The 16,796-nt window shown below is 41.1% G+C and overlaps 1 protein-coding gene across 18 annotated transcripts in view; it reads right to left on the bottom strand.

Annotated features, from left to right (window-relative positions):
• Positions 1-16,796, bottom strand: part of CAST (calpastatin) — a 110,503-nt gene that overhangs the window by 51,218 nt on the left and 42,489 nt on the right. For 4 of the 18 annotated variants that reach the window (XM_015140462.3, XM_015140463.3, XM_015140467.3 and 1 more), the window contains exon 1: positions 16,012-16,130. The exons of the other annotated variants lie outside the window; for them this stretch is intronic. The gene's annotated coding sequence lies outside the window, so the exon portion shown is untranslated. Of the gene's footprint in view, positions 1-16,011; positions 16,131-16,796 lie in introns of those variants that run through there. 18 annotated transcript variants of the gene reach the window in all.

Below are 16,796 nucleotides of genomic sequence, written 5' to 3'. Positions count from 1 at the left end.
AACAGCTGCTACACTGCCAACACCACCCAGGGAAGCCTATAGGATGAACCTCACTCTGTCTCTGATGCCTGGCCCAAAGCCACTTCAGAGGCTGAGTCACAGGGCAGCATGACCCCATCCCTGCTTCTCCCTCACCTTCCCCCACCCCCAATACACTACCATTGAAGGTGACTGTATGAAACCCACTATAGCCTATGGCCCATGAATAAAATCACCTTCCCCACAAACCTCAGTTAATGTAGAACACGCTGACGCTTGTAGTTAAACTATGATAATTTACAGATAGAAATACAAAGCTTTAGTATACTTATTTTTCAAAAATAATCATATAAACATAACTATTCCTGAGAACCCTTAGGCACCAACCGGACACCCCCTTCAACCAAAATACACACACACACACACACACACACACACACACACACACAAGCCCCAGTCATTGTAGCAGGGCATGGAAGGGCCCCTCTCACATTCTTTTTGGTGTTGAAAACTGGAAGATGTACCAAGGTAGATTTTCCCTCTATCAAATTAATGGATAAATATATGAATATCTGTATTTTTCCTTGAAAATATTTTTAAAATGTTATGGGGATTAATGTCCCTGTGTTTATATAATTCTATCCTTCCACAATTGGAATTGGTTGTACAAACTTCTATTCAAACTCAAGAAATTCCATTTAGCTGCACTCCATTCCTTTAATGATTCCCCTCAACCATGCAACACCAACACAGAAACCAAACACTCTACATGAAAGTGCTTCTGAAGCTGAAAATCTTTAGGTAGACATAAACTTATTTTCCACACATCCAAATGTATTAAATCATTCCTAAAATCACATTGCCCTGAATTGTCCAGCCTGCCTTGTTACTTTATTAAACAATAAAGTGATCCTCAAATTCCAGAAAGGAGAAAACTTTCAGAGGGCCCCCATGAACAGAAAATCTCTATACAGAATAGCTGAAAATCAGCAATGGCGCAGGGTATAGTGGGAATTCAGCTGAGGGCCTTGGCCCCTGTTGGCAGCACAGATTCCTGCATGAAAGTTTTCTTCCCTCACTAAGGCACTAACCATTTTAAAACTGAAATATGAAAGCTGCTTCATGGGAGCTGGAAGTACGGAATATGCCCTTTCGATTATTAACCCATTCGATTCTGGCTACAGCTTGTTCAATTTTTATTCTCTCTGTAAAGACAAGCAACTTTCAATATTTGTCATCTCTGGTGAAGGACTGAATACACTTTCATGGTATATTCTTCTGCATTGTTTGAATTTCATATCATTGATGTGGATAACGTTTAAAATAAAAATTGTGAAGGGTTAATCCATAGCTCTTCAAAGAGAAAGCACCTTAGTGACAAGGTTTAATACAAGCTTTAATATACAGGCTTTAAACAGATGAGAAAAATGGAATCTCATGTCCAAGATTTTACCAGAGGTCATTGGCTCCCCAAGTGTTTACCCAGAATATAGTCTGTGCCAGGTGCTGTGTCAGGTGCTGGGGACACAGAGGTAAAACCAGTAGGCATGTCCCTGCCCTTAGGAAAGCTATAGCCTAGTCAAAGATGGCATTAGTAAAATAATCACTCCAATAATTACTTGCTACAAAGGAAAGTCACAGGGTTCCATGAGAATATAGATGAGGGAACCATAGCTAGTTCAGGAGTTAGTTGAGACAGGCAGTTCTGAGAACGTGACCAGTTATGCGGTGACAGGAGGATAAGGAGGGATCGCTCAGGCTGGAAAGGAGCACTCTCTGCACGAGGACCCTCCAAACTGTGTACGCCAGGCCTGGGAGCTTGGCCATCTGACTTCTAACCCAGGGTCCCTCTACTGCAGTGCCTGCCTCTTGGCTGGTCCTCCTAATATCAATGGGCTGCCAATTTTAAAGCACAACCATCAGTGCTCATATACACCAAAATAGCTCTAAAGAATTAATACTGTAAATCAGAGTATAAGGTGCTGCTATCAAAATACTACCCCTCCCAAATGACCCATGTACCTATCTTAATATCCTGAATATTGGTACTCATTTATAAACTTGAATTAAGGCACAAATCAGAGTGACAAGAAGCAGAGAAAAGTTCCTTAATAGAAACCACTCTCCACTTACCCACCTATTCAACAATTGTTATTTAAAAAGCAATGTACAGATGGGTGCAGTCGCTCACACCTGTAATCCCAACACTTTGGGAGGCTGAGATGGGAGGACTGCTTGAGTCCAGAAGTTGGAGACCAGCCTGGGCAATATTGTGAGACTGTGTCTCTACAAAAAAATTAAAAATTAGCTGAGGGTGGTGGCATGTGCCTGTAGTCCCAGCTACTTGGGAGGCTAAGGTGAGAGGCTCACTTAACTGTCTTATGAGATTGGATGGGAGTAGGGAGGGTTTTGAGCTTCCCAGCAGGTCCTGGCAAGTGGGCCAGGATGGAGGGTAAGGGCTTCTGTAGAAGCTGGAGGAGGGGGGACTCCTAGAATGCGGGCTTGTCCATTGTGCCACTACATGTAGCTGATGGAACAATCATTCCCTCAGCTCCTTACTTCTTTGTCTACCACACATTAGCGTCCCTTCACGTCTTCCTGGCCTCCTGCCAGGCACCTCCCACTGGATTACAGGAATCCTCTCTGCCTCCCCTCCAGCCATTCAGCCTCCCCGTGGTCTCTCCCCTTGACCCCAGCTGGCTTGGCTCAGAACTTGCACAGAGTGGGGCATCGGATGCGTCAGAATTCTTTCTCCTCATGCCAGACCTTCCTTCCCTTCTCCACCCCATCACTGGCAGCACTCCCATATCCTCCCACCTGCAACACTACTTGCCCTTCACACCTGAATCTGCCTTTGTTTGTTGAGGGTTACTAAGAACATCATGCTGCGTGCATGTTCCCTCCTCCTCCACTTGACAATCCATTGGCAGTTTCACTTTGAGTCACTGACTGTTCTCTCCTTGTTGGCTGCTGTGGCCTCAGGGGCCCTAGGTTCCCTCCCTATACCTCTGACTTGTTTTCTTCTGGAAGCCTCTTCCACGTGCTCCATTCTTCTCTGTACTCTTTTTTTTTAACTTTCAGGCTGAGGGGTGTACGTGTAAGCTTGTTAAACAGGTAAACCACGTGTCATGGGGGTTTGGTGGACAGATGATTTCATTGCCCAGGAGATAAGCACAGTACCTGATAGGCAGTTTTTTAATCCTTACCCTCCTCCCTCCCTCCAGTGTTCTTTAATATTCAGTCTCTGCCTTTTCTCTGATATTGTTGCTCCCCCTGAATGTTGATTTCTCCCCATGACTTTAAGTATCTCTTATTTGGGGAGCAATTCTTCAAACCTTATCAGCAACTTCACTTTACGACCAGACTGCATTATTTTGCCTTAAAGAGAGGAAGCCAAAAAAGATAGATATAGGCCCAAATTCCCGCTCCAATGCTTATTAGCACAAATTAACTAACTTCTTGGAGCCTCTGTATTTCCTCATCTGTAAAATGGGGGTAAAACCATGAAGCTGCTCTCAGGAAATCACCTGGCCTTGACTCACCCATTAATTTAGTGCAGTTCCAGTCCTTATCACCATTACATCCTTTCTACTGCTACCCTACTCCAGGTCTAATCACCTATCACCCATACCTGGATAGAAACCCCCTTCTAATAGTTTCCATCTAATAGTTGCCATTCGTACCCTTATTTGTCTCTCAATCCTTTCTTTCTATGGCTGACTAATCTTTCTAAAATAAATGTCTGCCATGTTTCCACACTGATGAAATATCAGTAAGTCCAGACAAAGTCTAATGCCTTCTGCCTGATTTTTAGATTCTCCATTATTTGACCTCTCTCACCATGGCTGCACATCGAGTCTCCCCTCTAGCCATGAAGGTGTCCTTACCATTTCACCAGCATCACATCAGGCAGCATAACACACAGGTTAAAAGAGATAGAGTGGATTCTAGTCTCAAGAACATGGTGGAATCCAGCTGACATTTAATGCACATGCAGCCTTGAGCAAGTTGCTTAACCTCTCTGTGCCTCAGTTTCCTCATATGTAAAACTGAAATAGTAACAATTCTTATCTGGTTCAATTGTTTTGATAACTGTTTTATGGATAAGTTAATGCATGTGAACCAATAACTGCTTGGCAAGTGATAAGCGCTGGGCAAATGGCAGTTATTGTTATCATCATCACCATCATATTCCCTTCCACTTCTGAGCCTTGCAACTTGCCATTCCCCCTGCCTAGAAGCGTCTTCCCTGCCCAAGTCCTATCTTCCCTACCCTTGAAGATTTAGCTCAAGATACACTATTTGCATCTGCTTTAGCTCTTCTTATCTTCTCAACTCTTGTGTTGGTATTTCTCACTTTAACACTGAACCATGTATTCTGAGTTGGAGGGTTACTGAGTTCCTTTCTAAGTGTACATTATGTCTTATCAACGAAGCTATAAATTCATCAAGAGGCAGAGGTCATTTCTACTCCTCACAGTGCCTATACAGTAGCAGAGAGGGGCTCAAAAATCACCGTTGATTCACATTTTTGTTTCCATTTTCCAGCTGTCAATTAAAGTCTAATTTAAACGAGAATAAAATACAGTTTTAATATTTTAAGTTTTTTTTTTTTTTTAAGCTGGAATCAAGAACATACTTAATAAATCAGAAGACTTAAGTTTCCATCCGGATGGCTGCTAAGTAGCCAGGACTCCATGGGAGGTCAATTAGGCCTGCTGAGCATCTAGTTTCTTATCATGGGAATACCATGCACCCTACAGGGTTATTGTGAGAGTCAAATTAGATACCAAATGTTACAGCAATTTAGGCAAACCACAAAACAAATACAAAACATTTTCTAAATTAAAAAATCTGACAAATCAATAACTAATTTTTAACTTTTACAAATAGCTCTGCTAGATGTACAAGAAAAAAACAAATAATTTGTCCCGAGTCATGATCAGATTCTTATGTAATAACACATCTCAAATACTGAAATAAAGACAATCATGGCTGAAAAAAAATCCTTTCCTCACAACATTTATAAAACAGCCAAATGTGAACTCCATGAGGGCAGAGTCCAGGCCTGTTTGAGTTACCACCCATCCCCATCCCCATCCCCAGAGCCTCAACATAGTAGTTGCTTAACAAGTATCTGAGATAAATGTATGAATTTGTGCATGAATAAACACAAAAGTATTACTTGATGGCACAAAAGCAACATTGTCTGAGTTTTATTATTTGATCATCAGAAATTCTGTTGATAGCACAGGTCAGAAAACTGATTAGAATAACACAATTTAAACATTAGGTCATTTACATTATTATTGTCATCAACTAGGAGTTGTACAAGTTAAAAAAAAAACACATATACGCAAATTCCTGAGCTGCTTCCTGTAAGACACCTGCAACAAAACAAGGCTACTCATGAGGGGTTTTCTAAGGAAGACATGGACATTCTTTAAACACCTTTTATAGGTCTATTGAATACAGGCTTCCATTTTTCTGTAATGATGGATTATTCACTTCAGGAAATGAATATTCAGACGTCTGTTGTTTGCCATGCTGTCACACCATGACATACATTCTTACAATCCCTTTAATTATGAAGTATAATAATGGCGCTTTTAAAGAGACCTGCAATAGAGTCATCTAACAAGGTACAGTGTTTATGATAACAGAAAGTGTGATTCTGATGAGAGATAAACAATGGATCATCTATGAATGAAGTTCAGCTGTCTCTTTTGGGGAGAATATGGCGTTGTGCTAGCAGATCTAGTTACAGTGCCAACTTATATCTCAGAACATAGTATTTGACAAGTTTGATTGTGGTAAGATCTTAGGTACAATACAATGCTACAGGCGGTCAGAAGAGGGAGACTATTTCTGAGGTGCCGGTTTGGAAGATGGTTAGGAAAGGCTTCATAGACAAGGCAGGGACCATTTATTGGATGCTTATTGCAGTGTCATCTACAGGGAGGCGGGGACTTACAGAATCTTCCAAATACCAGGAACTGTGACAGGTGCTCTACGTATCTGACTTCAATATATCTTCATAAAATCTTGATAGGTAAACATTATTATCTGCATTTTATCAATGAGAAAACTAATGCTTAGAAAAGTTAAATAACTTATCTAAGATTACACAGTTAAGAAGGGGCAGAGCCCGAATTTGAACACAGATATGACAACAATGCCTATGAACTTTTTGCTGTAACAAGTTGACTGCCCTCATTTCAAATATTAAAACAAAATATTTTGATTTTACAAAATGTGTAGATAGAGGCTGGATCAGGCAGGCATTCCAAGTGAGCAAAACAGCTTGTGCAAGATTTAGGGGTAGGAAAGTACCAGAGATATTCAGTCTAGAATGCAACCGGTTACATGAAGTTGAATGCAAAAAACTAGAGATTTTGGACTATTAGGGAGAAACTGAAGATAACTATAGCTTGGCAAAGCAGGCTGTACATTCATAAAACATATTACAAAGAAACAGTTTAGTTAAAAATAAAGAGCTCTACTTGTTCTGGGGAGTGGAGAGCACTCTAATGCAACAAGTGGGCAGACCTCAAAATAAACATACAAACGTTCCCTAGCAATTGCGACAATAGTCACAGCTGATCTGTGATCTAAATCCAAGCTAAAAGGACACCTAGCCATATTCTCTGAGTGTCTGATTATGAGCTCTGATACCAGACCACCCCAAGAACTTAGAAAAAAATCCACATAAGGCATGAAGTTGAGCTTCCAGTTCTACAAGGCAACTGCTTCATTTTCATTGCTTTCTAAACTCTAGTTTTCCAGTGCTTTTTTATGGGATAATAATTTTGTAAGTAAGGAGAAGAGCAAGCCACACAGCCTAGGTCAGTCACCAAAGAATAGAAAAGCAGATTTTTTTCCTGAAGTTGTATTCCTGTCTCTAGGGGTTCCAGTTGCTTCTTTTGACACATGAAATAATTCCATCTATGTCTAATCTCTGGCTGCCCAAGATAAAGCAAAACAGGGGAGTCAGGTCCAGAAAATGCAGCCTACTTTCTGCTTCTTGTCCCTCCCCTAGAGAAGGTTTGACAGGTGAGGATTTACCTAAGCCTGTGAATCAAGCAATTTCTGTTAACAGGCACTACAGGAGCCATGAGGAAGACTGTACTTGACTAGCCATGTGACTTGGAGCTCTTAACCTTTCTTGCACTCCTTTTCTTTATTTGTAAAATCTGTTGGCCTTGAGAATCCTTTAGTTCTGCAATTCTAATATTATATGCTATTCTTTAGTGAAGGGCATTAAATAATGTGCTTAAGGACAGATGTTCAGTTGGGAAACACAGGGTTTAAGAGCATGGGCTCTGGAGTCCCATAGACCTGAGACCTAATTCTGGTTGCACAACTACAGGCAGGCTGCTTAATCCTTCTAAAATGTGACATTTTTAGATTCATTTAATGGCTATAAAAAAATGATAACAACTTCGTAAGATAGCAGTGAGGATTAAATGAAGGTATGTGTATAGGTGCATGGTTTGGTGCCTGGCACATGGTACATCAACAGACAGCAGTGATTTTTATTATTTTATGAATGCCAACAGCTTCGAAAGAATCTTTGCTTGGACTCAGAATGACAGAGTAATTCTGAATTCTGTGCTGACCACTGTGTGTGTGTGTGTGTGTTTTTTTGTTTTTTTTTTTTTTTTGCACAGAATCTTGCTCTGTTATCCAGCTGGAGTACAGTGGCATGATCTCGGCTCACTGCAACCTCCACCATCTGGGTTCACGCAATTCTCCTGTCTCAGCCTCCCGAGTAGCTGGGACTACAGGTGCACCCCACCACACCCAGCTAATTTTTGTATTTTTAGTAGAGATAGGGTTTTATCATATTGGTCAGGCTGGTCTCAAACTCCCGACCTCAGGTGATCCACCTGCCTCAGCCTCCCAAAGTGCTGGGATTTACAGGTGTGAGCCACCATGCCCAGCCTGAGCACTAGTTTGAGAAGTTACACATATCATATTAATCTTGCTTATCTTCCTCAAAAAAAAGAACCTGCACAACATTATTTTACATTGTGGCATTTTCTTTGGATTCAAATGCATGGTTGGTTTAGGTCCATGTTCCAGTCAAATAAAGAGGAATCTTGGTAGCAAGAGCACATACTTGTAACAACCCTGACAGATTAAGAGCTTATCTAAAGCATATATGGTTATTGATGATATGATTATGGTATAAGAACGAGAAATTCTGGCCAGGCACGGTGGCTTACACCTGTAATCCCAGCACTCTGGGAGGCCGAGGCGGGTGGATCATCAGGTCAGGAGATGGTGACCTTCCTGGCTAACACAGTGAAACCCCGTCTCTACTAAAAATACAAAATGCACCTGTAGTCCCAGTTACTCGGGAGGCTGAGGCAGGAGAACCACTTGAACCCAGGAGGCAGAGGTTGCAGTGAGTCAAGATCGCGCCACTGCACTCCAGCTGGGTGACAGAGTGAGACTCCTTCTCAAAAAAAAAAAAAAAGAATGAGAAATTCTGAGCTCTGCTGAACAATTATCCCAGAAGCCTTTCTACTTCCTTCCATAGGATATTCATTCCTTAGGTGTAAACCAAACAGAGAGCAGTTTTTGTAGTGGCTCTGTGAAAGGACCACCATTTTCTACAGTCTATTGTTGTACATTAGTGCTTTACTCCTGGTGACAATCTCTGTCTCTTCACACTTACATTTGGTTAAAAGAAAGGATCGCATAAGATACTAGGATAAATTTGCAAAATGACTCTTCAAAATTACGTTCCAGCCAGCTTAAAATAAGATTTTTGATGCTAATATTGCTATCCCAGGTTACTGAAGAACCTAAATGTTCCCTAAAAAGACTGGGACAAAAGCATACCTGCTTGTCCTGAAGCACCTCAAGAATACTTGTCCTCTTTAGTCTTATGTCCCTAAACCCCAGGAACACTGATACTTGTGACTTTCTGTTTCTCTGTAGCCCGCGTCCTTTCTTGCACCACAAGGAAATAGTAATATGTTGTAGACATTATCAATCCCAATATTGCTATCATTTTATAGGCAGATATTCTGGAACTAATATTAGGGGAACCCCTAATGTTGCACACATTATACACCCAGTATACAGCCCGGCTGCTAGGGTATTTTTAAAAACAGGATGCCATTTTCAAACGGTCAAGTAATTAAATATTCAGAAAATAATATATGTCTATTTCTGTAGATCAGGAGTCTAAAAAGCAAATGAAAACATGTATAGGGTGATGTGAATACTATCAGACCATTATGAAGATCAGGCCAGTATGAATATCATAAGGCCAGTATGACGATAAGATAAGCATGTGACAAGCTAGTACATGTACTCCCCAACTTAAAGGCTTTCAAACATTTTAAACACGTAGTTCAGGTCTAACAAAATTAGTCTATGTTCTAATAAAAGAACCCCCTTTTGTTCCAGACATGAAAATACTGAATAAAATTTAACATAAAAAATAAAATACATAGGTAAGCTTTAAAGAAGAGAAATTCCCAAGTAACCTAAAGGGGAGGGAACTCGAAGTCCTCTGGTGAGCAAGGCTGAGAGAGAATGACTCACGGGGATATCAGAAACAGATATAACAGCTGGGAACTAGGAATTGAATTCTCTAAATGAGAAAGGAATCCTGGCTACAGGCCCTGTGTTGAGTTACTAGCTTAAAGCCAGGAGCTACTCAGAACTGATGATCCACAAACATAAGCCTTGACAACTGCCCACCTGTCCAGAACAATAGCAAGGAAGTTTTCTTTCTGGCTGGAGCCATGAGTGTAAAAATGTACAACGCCTGAGAAAAATAAATTTCAAACCTGTGACATTGGGCACTCAAGGACCAAATTTATTCCTGTAGAGTAGAAGCACCAAGCCAAGATATTAATGCCGTTGAAATCTGAATGACCGCAGGCAGCAACATACTAAAAACCACTTGGTAGAGGCAGATCTACAACATAGGAGAAAAAGGACCCTCATGGAAAACAATCTTCATTGAAGATGAATTTCAAGTCACATTTTTAAAACCTAATCAGGAAGTAAAATAGCATGCGAGAGAGTCAGTGTTACAAATATGGGAGAAATTTTACTTCAAGAATTAAAGACAGGCTGGGTGCAGCGGTTCACACCTGTAATCCCAGAACTTGTCTATCCTCTTTTGCACCTTGGGTTGAGTAGTGAAGAAAGAAACAGAGGTGAAGAAGGAGGCTGACGCAGGTGAATCAGTTGAGCCCAGGAATTCAAGACCAGCCTGGGAAACATGATAAAACCTGGTCTCTACCAAAAATACAAAAATGAGCCAGGCATGGTGGCTCTCACCTGTGGTCCTAGCTACTTGGGAGGCTGAGAGGTAGGAAGATCACCTGATCCCAGGAGATCAAGGCTTTAGTGAGCTGTGATCATGCCACTGCACTCCAGCCTGAGTGACAGGCCAAGATCCTGTCTCAAAGAAAAAAATAACTAAAACAATAGAAAAATGTGAAGGAGACTTTTAACAAATTTAAAAAATAAAAGACACAAAAGAAAAAATAAAAAACCCAAATCAAAAATAGGTGAAAATACAAACTACACGTAACTGCATAGAAACTTAAGTGACTGGAAGATAGATCTGAGGCCTTTACTCAGAATACAGCACAGAAAAATAAAGAGATGGGACATATGAAAGATAAGAATCCTGAGAAACAAAAATGCTGGTTACCAGTTTCAGTTCCCTGATGCAGACTCAGCTCTCTAAACCTGACATATCTTTTAAAATAAAACACTATAAAATGATGCATGTCTACAAGCAGGAGGCACTGTTTTAAACATATTGTTAGCATGAGAATACTTACATTCAGGGACTCTGATGATTATTAGCCATAGTAATGGAGTCCTGTAAAAGGGTTTCATTTTCCCTACTGGATACAAACACAATTTTCTACATTCACAATAAGGAAAAAGCATACGTAACTGAAAAATGTGTAAGTGATTCTATTCCCTGCTACCTTCCCTGGCCACTCTGTTAGTGTAGTTAATAAGCAAACAGTATGTGCAGGAGGCTGAGCTCCCGATTTCTTGGTGGGAACAGCACTCACAGCTCACAGTTTCCCCAACAACTCTATCCTAGGCAACTCTGGAGGCCCTGAGGTGTGGCCTCGGTCTTTGACTCTTAAGTCACTTGTGTGGGGAACCTCAGCCCATTACAGAGTTCAGGGAGTATGCTTGCATACTGAGCGCTTCAATCTGTTATGGCAACTTTGATTGAAATGTGAGTGGTCTATGACCTTGCTCAGGCTCCAAACGTGGACCATGAACATCAGTTGGTTTAGTTCATGAAAGACCTTCTCTGTGAAGATTTATTGGATCATGAGGTCAAGAGATCGAGACCATCCTGACCAACATGGTGAAATCCCGTCTCTACTAAAAACACAATATTTAGCCAGAAGTGGTGGTGCGTGCCTGCAGTCCTGGCTATTCAGGAAGCTCAGGCAGGAGAATTGCTTGAACCCAGGAGGTGGAGGCTGCAGTGAGCCGAGATTGTGCCACTGCACTCCAGCCCAGGTGACACAGTGAGACTGTCTCAAAAAAAAAAAAAAAAAAAGAAGTTAACCAAAGTTAACACACTCAATAAAAGGAGACTCAAAATCCTTTTTTCTAACATATAAAATATCTTCCCCAAATAAAGTTAAATGTTAGTTTTTTTAAAAAAACAGAGTGTTGTAAAGGCATCTGTAGGAAAACGAATGGCAACAAAACAGACTAAACAACAACTTTGAAACCAAGGTGTGCTAACCATTCCTGTGAGAGGAACCAGGGAAAATGACAAAAGATGAGTAAACTGTGTGTGAAGTTTTTCTCCTCTAGCTAAGGAGATGTATTTACCAGGCGGCAGCTGCCAAATAGAAAATTGGAAACTAGATTGAGAAAAATGAGTCATTAGAAAGAATTCAGGGGCAGGTTATTCTGATTGTTGATGAACCTGTCTTTGTACTTTTGCACCTCGGGGTGAGTGGTGAAGAAAGAGACAGAAATATGAGCAGCAGAAACGCATAACCCTCAGAGCTTGCCTGGAGGACTGACAACACACACCCAATCAGTTGTGGCAGCTCCAGTTAAACTGTGTAGAGCCCCAGGACAAAATGAAAATCGCAGGTGTTACTGACACCTGATGGAAATCCAGTCTGTTTACAAGGGAAGAGTAGCAAAAACATCTCATCAGAATGTCCTAGAATTAACCAGAACTCTCAATCCCACAAAAAAGCACATGCAAAGGTGTGCAACAGAAATGGGAGTGTCTCAGGGGAAAGCACGGGAAGAAGAGACTGACTGGGAGCTGGAAGTATTTCACACTTACGAGCAGTCCTGCCTTAACTGACTGTGCCCCACCAGAATAACATCTCAGTCACTAGGATCTGCAGCTGTTGGCATTTTCTGCTTTAGCCTTGCCTCCTGGTTGCAGGTTTCCTTTAAGGAAATCATATTTCTACTGTATATTCCCAGAAAAACAGGCTCCCAAACAACCTCAACCCTCTTCCTTTAACCTTTCACTCCACTTTTACAGCATCGTGATAGCAGGGCCATTTAACACTTTTCACATTGCCCTTTATATTTGTTATGTGTGCCATACCTCTGTATGCCTAGCATCATGTACAGCTGATTGCAGAAACTCCAGGAAAAAAAAAAAAAAAGAAAGAAAAAAGGGTTCCTTGCTCATATTTTTTTTTGATTATCCACTCTATAATTTTTAGACAAAGCACAAATAGATATTAAACTTCAAACACTCTACTTGTAGATCCTAGAGAATAAAAATGAGTATTATTTCATCATTTCTACATAACCAGGAATAATCTATATTAATGTAACAGCATCTTAGGGCTCTATTCATATTAAGATAAAACTAATCTTTTTTTCAATCCAATAAATATTGAGCAATTACTATGTGGAAGACACGAAGTAGATGTTATAGGGGAGTCTGTCTTTAAGGGGCTCATGGTATAGTAAAAGTTTGCATTCTGAGAGAGGAAATCACTGTAGCAGAATGAGAATTTAGTGTGTGATAACTTTTCATGCACTGAAGCTCATTCTTTGAAAAGTGTTCATGGCAAGCTGTTCAATATGTCCTGAAAAACAATACAGAGTGGTAGTTCTTGTTTTCTTAATCTGTAAAATGAGCATAATAGGAGCATCTACCTCATAGTTACATTATCATCACAGCACATAAGGGCTCCGTATGTGCTTAGAATATAGTGTTTTCAGTAAACGTAGCTGTTACTATTAATGTGTTACAGCCACATTAGAACTATTATTAGAACTATTAATACAAATATTAATATTAGAGCTATTAATACTCTTTTCTAATACAGATTATACTAATCTATTCTTTTACTAGAACCTATTACAGTCGCCTTTTAATAATCTATTATTATTGCTTAGGGTAGACAATAGAGTACTACAGCACATGGGTCCAACAATATCACCTTGCTAATAGTATGATTACACACAGTTTCTGCCCACATCGCAATGTTCAAATAAACAGATTTACTCAGAAGCCATCAAGTCTTAGGAGATGTAAAGTGGCCTTAAAAATTGGAAATCATGTGACTGGGTAATTATTTTTATGGTTTTCCATCAAAATGGTATGGCTCAATTCTTTTCTTTCTTTTCTTTTTTCTTTTTTTTTTTTTTTTTTTGACACAGGGTCTCATCGCTGTTTCAGGCTGGAGTGCAGCAGCACAATCACAGCTCACTATAATTTCAACCTCCCAGGCTCAATTGATCCTCCCACCTTAGCCTTCCAAGTAGCTGGGGCCACATAGGTGCATGCCACCATGCCTGTCTAATTTTTAAATTTTTTGTAGAGACAGGGTCTTGTTATGTTGCTCAGGCTGGTCTCAAACTCCTGGCCTCAAGTGATCCTCCCTCCTCGGCCTTCCAAAGTGCTGGGATTACAGGCATTAGCCACCATGCCTAGCCATTTTTAATATCTTTTACCCAATTAAAAAAAATTGGAGGTAGTACCCAACCAATTTAAATGCATGAAAGTGCTTTCGGTCACACTCTGACATTCAGTGGGAGCAAAGAGCTCTATCTAATTCAGAATTGTCACCCAAAATGCCAACAGTATGCTTTTTGAGAAACATTAAGATGACATTTTTAAGTCAAGAGCATCCACAAAGAAAAAATAAAATGCAATGTTTGTGAAAACCTCCTGTAATTTTCTAGTATGCAGATTGCTAATTCAATGTATCAGAAACACTACGCAGTATGTTCTTATGAGGTTAGACACACCTGTGCTAAAACAGATATCTCAGATTCGTATGATCTCCAAATTGAGGGAATTATAAAGTATAATGAAAGAGGAGATACAAAGATATATATGAACATAGGAGAACATGGGTTGGGTTATGGAGTTTTTATTTGAATAGGACTGATTAAGATAGTTCATATTTTGAGAAAAAGTAACATGTTTCCACCTAAGAAGCAGTGATCACTTAAAGTCAACTGTGATTATAAACAATGAATAACAACATAAATACTCAGCTGATTTTAAGAAGTTATCCAAATGAAAAGAAAATGTTTTCTTTTTCTTTTTGGTTTCACTCTTTCAAACTGTTATTTTACGTACTATCTTTTATGTTTTCATTGCAGGAGAGATGTTATACTCAGTCAATTCTACCAGAGAATAATCAAGGAACCAAAACTCCCCACTAATTCTATATAATCAACTATTCTCATGCACTGGGACTCTTCTTTCAAAGCATCTGAACTGAACCACAGCCAATATGTATACTTGAATGTGCTACTTCATAAACAGTTTCACAGTCTACAAAGCATGCTGATTTGTAATAGACACCAGGAGTCCTTGCTACACACACACGGGATCCCTAGTCAGCCCCATTGCTATAGGTGGCTTATTCCTTCTCCATCAGTCTACAGATGTGGCCCTTCCTTGTTCAGCAAGATTTTGCTAAATTTCACTACTTCATTTTAATCCTATGCTGCCTCCTAGAACCCAAGCAGCACACCCTCCCCACCATATTCCCAGCAACTCGATATTCCTTTTAGATACTGAAAAACCAGTGCGCAAAAGTCGAATTCATTCATCAGAAAGAAGCAATCTATATTAATATAAACTCTATTACTGATTAGGAAATAGACTTTCCCCTTTTGAACAGTAGATGCCACTCCTTGTTGAGCTTCCCTGCAATGCAGAGGTTTTTACCTCTGAAAAACATGTGAAACAGCAGGAACTTTCCAGAGCTGCTGATTAAGCATTTCTGTCATTCTGATGCATAGGTGGTTTCCTAGAAAATTAAAGAGGCCCCAAAGTCCCGATCCTTAGGAAAGCTGCCTAAACTCTCTGCCTCGTTTTCTGAAGCTGTACAATGGGAATAAAGAACTTGCCCCCTGTTTGTGTGTGCGTGGAGAATGCCGGGTCCCTAACCATACAGAAGAGATAGTTAAATCTCTGTGAAAACACTTCGTATTCTTAAAAGATAGACACAAAGTAACCCTCAGTGATGTTATACTACAACAGTCTCAGGTTGTGTAAAGGAAATGGTACCGAAACAGGTTACAACACTTGCCACGCCACACCCAGCATGTATCAGGTACGCAGAAAGGTCAGAGTGAGCTCACGCTCTAAAACGGAGGTCATCACAGGGTGGCGGCAGGGCTGGGGAGGAGGAGGGCTATCTCCAACCCTAGAGATAAAGGTGCCAAACCAAATTGACATAGCTACTGCTTTCCTTCTTTTGGCACTTGTCCCAGGCCACACAAATCCCGTTTTGTAACCCTACGCGTCCGGTCACCAGATACATTCCCGGAGGAAGGGGCAGTAACAGTGTTACCGACAGAGAGGAGGAGCCGCCAAGAAACACAGTTAAACTCCGAACGCACAGTATTGCCTGGGTCGCGATAGTAGGAAGAGCGCATGTCCAGAGCCTGGGGAGTCCGCGGCAGGGTCCAGGCCCCAGACACGCAGGGCCGGACGCTGGGGGACACAAACCGCTCGACCCGGGAGCACGCGCGGCCTGGAGCAAAGCGGCGGAAGACAGTACTCACTCTGCGTGGACTCAAGACCCTGGAAACCTCGGCTTGGTTTTCAAGAGGTCTGCATTCCTGGCTGGGCTCGGCTCCCGCGGTTTCTGCTTGGAGCCCCAGCCCAGCTCTCTGAGTGAGACCGGGCGGGGCGGTCCCGAGAAGGCGACGCAGGATGCTCCCCGCCCCCCCTGCCCGGCGGCCCCGCCCCAGGAGCCCGGGATGCGTGGGGAGGGAGGTACCGTTCTGTGGACTCGTCATGCGCCTGGCATCTGGGGACTGGCTCACTCAATAACGCAGCCTGTGATGCGGACCACGTGCTGTGTGGGCTGCGCACCGCCGGCTGACGACAGGTTACCGCTCCCTCGGCTGTCACCCTGTGACTACCAGAATAAGGGAACGACGGTGGGTGCACTTCGCAAATACGCTCCCCCGAAGACCTCTTTTGAAACTATAAAGTGGATTAATAATGACTACAACCAGGGATTTGCAAATGTAGTTAAAACTGTGTAATGGATTTCTTTAAAGAGTAGTTTAACAGTGCGAATTCTACCGGATTACTTTATATTATATTACAAACTTCAAAATTAATAAGAATAGATTTGAAGCCATTGAATACAATATTAATTCATGAGTCTATACTGATGTAAATAAATGAATGAATAAATAAATAGAGGAGTTAAGCCACTCTTTCATATAGAAGGTCAACTAATAAATATTGAATGAATGATAGAGTCGGAGAAAATAATTATAAAAATTTAAAAAATAAATGAAAAGCCGTACACCAACCACATTATAGGCTCTGAACC

The sequence above is a fragment of the Macaca mulatta genome, chromosome 6 (assembly GCF_049350105.2).
Source record: "Macaca mulatta isolate MMU2019108-1 chromosome 6, T2T-MMU8v2.0, whole genome shotgun sequence".
NCBI lineage: Eukaryota > Metazoa > Chordata > Mammalia > Primates > Cercopithecidae > Macaca > Macaca mulatta.
The sequence above is the reverse complement of the archived record's forward strand: the minus strand, read 5'-3'. Positions and strand labels throughout refer to the sequence as shown.